Below are 6,240 nucleotides of genomic sequence, written 5' to 3'. Positions count from 1 at the left end.
GAGTGTCCGCCATTACCAAGGCACTCCACCGCTATGGAGGTAGTCTGCCATTGCTGATGCAGCCTGCCGTTGCCGAGGCAACCCACCATAACAGAGAGAGTCCATTACAGAGGTGGGCCACCATTGCCACAGCAGTTCTAACCACACCCATATAAACAGGACTGCAGGGAAATACACATGGCAGCAGAGCAGAGCCCATGGCAGTAGGGTGAAGTGCACGGCAGCAGAGTGAATCCCATGGCAGCAGGGTGGGCCTCAGAGCAGCTCAGTAAAGCCTCTGCAGGTAGGCAGTGACAAGGCTGCCTCTTTGCAGGGCAGGACAGTGCAATGGATACTCATAAATAAAGCCCTAACTACCCGGGACAGAACACCTGGGGAAAAAAAGAAGGGTTTTATGAGTTCTGCTGCAGCAGACTTAAACGTACCTGCCTAGCAGCTCTGAATGAACAATGGAGCTAACAGCTCAATACTTGAGCACCTATAAAGTACAGACTGTCTCCTCAAGAAGCTCCCTGACTCCCATATATCCAAAGAGTCACCTCACAAAGGACTGATCAGACTGACATTTGGCAGGCATCATTCTGGGACAAAGATAGCAGAAGAAGAAACTGGTAGCAACCCTTACTGTTCTGCAGTTGCTGCAGGTGTTCCCCAGGCAAGCAGGGCCTGTGGTGCACCTCAGCAATCCTACAGCAGAGGGGCCAGACTGTTAGGAGGAAAAGTAAGAAACAGAAATAACTCCATCATCAACAATCTGGACGTCCACTCAAACTACAATTGAAAATGCTCCAGGTTGAGAGTTTCATGGCAAGCACAGCTAAACCCAGGGCAGTGCAGCTCAGTGGGAGAGGGGTGTCCGCCATTACTGAGGCACTCCACCCTACGGAGGTAGTCTGCCATTTTCCAATCGGAAAATCAGCAACTACACAGACAACAGGTGGATAAATCTACAAAGATGGGAATAAACCAGCTCAAAAAAAAGGAAAACACCCGAAACCAGAACACCTCACCTCCTACAAGGGATCACAACTCCTCAGCAGCAAGGGAACAAAGCTGGATGGAGAATGAGTGTGATGAAATGACAGAATCAGACTTCAGAAGGTGGGTAATGAGAAACTTCCGTGAGATAAAAGAACATGTGCTAACTCAATGCAAAGAAACTAAGAACCTTGAAAAAAGATTTGAGGAAATGATAACAAGAATGGACAACTTAGAGAGGAATATGAGTGAATTGATGGAGCTGAAAAACACAACACAAGAACTTCACGAAGCATGCACAAGTTTCAACAGCCGAACTGACCAAGCAGCAGAAAGAATATCAGAGGTTGAAGATCAACTCAATGAAATAAAATGAGAAGCCAAGATTAGAGAAAAAAGTGCAAAAAGGAATGAACAAAGTCTCCAAGAAATCTGGGACTATGTGAAGAGACCTAATCTGTCTATGATAGGTGTACCTGAATGTGACAAAGAGAATGAATGCAAGCTGGAAAATACTCTTCAGGATATTATCCAAGAAAACTTCCCCAACCTAGCAAGGCAGTCCAATATTCAAGTCCAGGAAGTACATAGAACACCACAAAGATATTCCACAAGAAGAGCAACCCCAAGGCACATAATCGTCAGATTCACCAGGGTTAAAATGAAGGAGAAATTGCTAAGGGCAGCCAGAGAGAAAGGTCGGGTCACCCACAAAGGGAAGCCCATCAGACTCACAGCAGATCTCTCGGCAGAAACCCTACAAGCCAGAAGAGAGTGGGGGCCAATATTCAACATCTTTAAAGAAAAGAACTTTCAACCTAGAATTTCATATCCAGCCAAACTGAGCTTCATAAGTGAAGGAAAAATAAAATCCTTTGCGAACAAGCAAGTACTCAGAGATTTTGTCACCACCAGGCCTGCTTTACAAAAGCTCCTGAAAGAGGCACTACACAGAAAAAGAAACAACCAGTACCAGCTGCTTCAAAAACATACCAAATGGTTAAGAGCATCAACAAAATGAAGAATCTGTATCAACTAATAGGCAAAACAGCCAGCTAGCATCAAAATAGCAGTATCAAATACACACATAACAATATTAACCCTAAATGTAAATGGACTAAATGCACCAATCAAAAGACACAGACTGGCAAATTGGATAAAAATCCAAAATCCATCAGTGTGCTGTATCCAGGAAACCCATCTCACATGCAAGGATACACAAAGGCTCAAAATAAAGGGATGGAGGAAGATTTACCAAGCAAATGGAGAGCAAAAAAAAAGCAGGAGTTGCAATTCTCATCTCCGAAAAAATAGACTTTAAAACAACAAAGGTCAACCAATACAGAAGGACCCAGATATATAAGGCAAGTTCTTAATGACTTACAAAGAGACTTAGACTCCCACACAATAATAGTGGGAGACTTTAACACTCCACTGTCAATATTAGACAGATCAACCAGACAGAAAATTAACAAGGATATCCAGGACTTGAACTCAGACCTGGAACAAGCAAACCTGATAGACATTTACAGAACTCTCCACCCCAAATCCACAGAATATACATTCTTCTCAGCACCACATCACACCTACTCTAAAATTGACCACAGAATTGGAAGTAAAGCACTCCTCAGCAAATGCAGAACAACAGAAATCATAACAAACAGTCTCTCAGACCATAGTGCAATCAAGTTAGAACTCAGAATTCAGAAACTAACTCAGAACTGCACAGCTTCATGAAAACTGAACAACTGGCTCTTGAATGTTGACTGGATAAACAATGAAATGAAGGCAGAAATAAAGAAGTTCTTCGAAACCAACGAGAACAAAGACACAACATACCAGAATCTCTGGGACACATTTAAGCAGTCTCTAGAGGAAAATATATAGCAATAAGTGCCCATATGAGAAGAGTGGAGAGATCCAAAATTGACACCCTATCGTCAAAATTGAAAGAGCTAGAGGAGCAAGATCAAAAAAACTCAAAGCCTAGCAGAAGACAAGAAATAACTAAGATCAGAGCAGAACTGAAGGAGATAGAGACACGAAAACCCTTCAAAAAATCAATAAATCCAAGAGCTGGTTTTTTGAAAAGATCAACAAAATAGACAGACCACTAGACAGACTGATAAAAAAGAAAAGAGAGAATAACCAAATAGATGCAGTAAAAAACGATAAAGGGGAAATCACCATAGATTCCACATAAATTCAAACCATCATCAGAGAATATTACAAACAACTCTATGCACATAAACTAGTAAACCTGAGAGAAATGAATAAATTCCTGAACACGTGTGTCCTCCCAAGCCTAAACCAGGAAGAAGTCGAAACTATGACTAGACCAATAACAAGGTCTGAAGTCGAGGCAGCAATTAAGAGCCTACCACACAAAAAAAGCCCAGGTCCAGATGGGTTCACAGCTGAATTCTACCAGACACATAAAGATAAACTGTTGCCATTTTTTCTGAAATTATTCCAAATAATCCAAAAAAGAGAGAATCCTTCCCAAATCATTTTTTGAGACCAACATCATCCTGATACCAAAACCTGGCAGAGATCCACAAAGAAAAGAAAACTTCAGGCCAATATCCATGATGAACATAGATGGAAAAATCTTCGATAAAATACTGGTAAGCTGATTGCAACAGCACATCAAAAAGCTTATCCACCATGATCAAGTAGGATTCATCCCGGGGATGCAAGGCTGGTTCAACATATGCAAGTTTATAAACATAATTCACTACATATACAGAACCAAAAACAAAAACCACATGATTATATCAATTGATGCAGAGAAGGCCTTTGACAGAATTCAACAGTACTTTGTGCTAAAAACCCTCAATAAACTTGTTATTGATGGAACGTATCTCAAAATAATAAAAGCTATTTATGACAAAACAGCAGCCAGTATCATACTGAATGGGCAAAAACTGGAAGCACTCCCTTTGAAATCTGGCACTAGACAAGGATGCCCTCTCTCACCACTTCTATTCAATATAGTACTGGAAGTTCTAGCCAGAGCAATCAGGCAAGAAAAAGAAATAAAGGGTATTCAAATAGGAAAGGAGAAAGCCAAATTGTCTCTATTTGCAGACAACATGATAGTACATCTAGAAGACCCCATCGTCTCAGCCCAAAAACTCCTGAAACTGATAAGCAACTTCAGCAAAGTCTCAGAATACAAAATCAATGTGCAAAAATCACAAGCATTCCTTTACACCAATAACAGACTTAAAGAGAGCCAAATCAAGAACGAACTTCCATTCACAATTGCTACAAAGAGAATAAAATACCTAGGAATACAACAAACAAGGAACGTAAAGGACCTCTTTAAGGAGAACTACAAAGCACTGCTCAATGAAATAAGAGAGGACACAAACAGAGAGAGAAACATTCCATTTTCATGGTTAGTAAGAATCAATATTGTGAAAATGGTCATACTGCCCAAAGTAATTTACGGATTCAATGCTATCCCCATCAAGCTACCAATGACCTTCTTCACAGAACTGAAAAAAAACCACCCTGAACTTCATATGGAACCAAAAGAGAGCCCGCATAGCCAAGTCAATTCTAAGTAAAAAGAACAAAGCAGGAGGCATCACACTACCAGACTTCAAACCATACTACAAGGCTACAGTTATCAAAACAGCATGGTACTGGTACCAAAACAGAGATATAGACCAATGGAACAGAACAAAAGCATTGGAGGCAACACAACATATCTGCAACCGTACAATCTTGGATAATCCTGACAAAAACAAGCAATGGGGAAAGGATTTCCTGTTTAATAAATGGTGTTGGGAGAACTGGCTAGCCATGTGCAGAAAGCAGAAACTGGACCCCTTCCTGACACCTTACACTAAAATTAACTCCAGATGGATTAAAGACTTAAACATAAGACCTAACACCATAAAAACCCTAGAAGAAAATCTAGGCAAAACCATTCAGGACATAGGAGTAGGCAAGGACTTCATGACTGAAACACCAAAAGCATTGGCAACAAAAGCCAAATTAGACAAATGGGACCTAATCAAACTCCACAGCTTCTGCACGCCAAAAGAAACAGTCACTAGAGTGAATTGGCAACCAACAGAATGGGAAAAAATTTTTGCAGTTTACCCATCTGACAAAGGGCTGATATCTAGAATTTACAAAGAACTCAAACAGATTTACAAGAAAAAAACCAAAAAAGCCCTTTCAAAAATGGGCAAAGGATATGAACAGACACTTTACAAAAGAAGACATACATTAAGCCAACAAACATGAAAAAATGCTCATCATCACTGGTCATCAGAGAAATGCAAATCAAAACTACATTGAGATACCATCTCATGCCAGTTAGAATGGCGATCATCAAAGAATCTAAAGACAATGGATGCTGGAGAGGATGTGGAGAAATAGGAATACTTTTACACTGTTGGTGGGAGTGTAAATTAGTTCAACCATTGTGGAAGACAGTGTGGTGATTTCTCAAGGACCTAGAAATAGAAATTCCATTTGACCTAGCAATCCCATTACTGGGTATATATCCAAAGGACTATAAACCATTCTAATATAAGGACACATGCACACGAATGTTCATTGCAGCACTGTTTACAATAGCAAAGACCTGGAACAAACCCAAATGCCCGTTGATGATAGACTGGACTGGGAAAATGTGGCACATATACACCATGGAATATTATGCAGCCATCAAAAATGATTATTTTGTGTTCTTTGTAGGGACATGGATGAACCTGGAGAACATCATTCTCAGCAAACTGACACAAGAACAGAACATCAAATACTGCATATTCTCACTCATAGGCAGGTGATGAACAATGAGAACACATGGACACAGGGAGGGGAGCACTACACACTGGGGTCTATTGGGGGAAATAGGGGAGGAACAGTGGGTGAGAGTTGGGGAGAGATAGCATGGGAAGAAATGCCAGATATAGGTGAAGGGGAGGAAGGCAGCAAATCACAATTCCACGTGTGTACCTATGCAACTATCTTGCATGTTCTTCACATGTACCCCAAAACCTAAAATGCAGTAAAAAAAAAAAGGCATCAAAAGCAAAAATAGATCCAGGTGGGGTGACGCATACCTGTAATCCCAGCTCTTGGGAGGCCAAAGCAAGAGGATTGTTTGAGACCAGGAGTTTGAGACCAGCCTGGGCAACATAGTGAGGTTCCATCTCTACAAAAACACTTTAAAAATTAGCTAGGCATGGTGGCATACATCTGTAGTCCCAGCTTCTTGGGAAGCCAAAATGGAAGGAT

This window comes from Callithrix jacchus, chromosome 4, assembly GCF_049354715.1.
Source record: "Callithrix jacchus isolate 240 chromosome 4, calJac240_pri, whole genome shotgun sequence".
Classification (NCBI taxonomy): domain Eukaryota; kingdom Metazoa; phylum Chordata; class Mammalia; order Primates; family Cebidae; genus Callithrix; species Callithrix jacchus.
The sequence above is the reverse complement of the archived record's forward strand: the minus strand, read 5'-3'. Positions refer to the sequence as shown.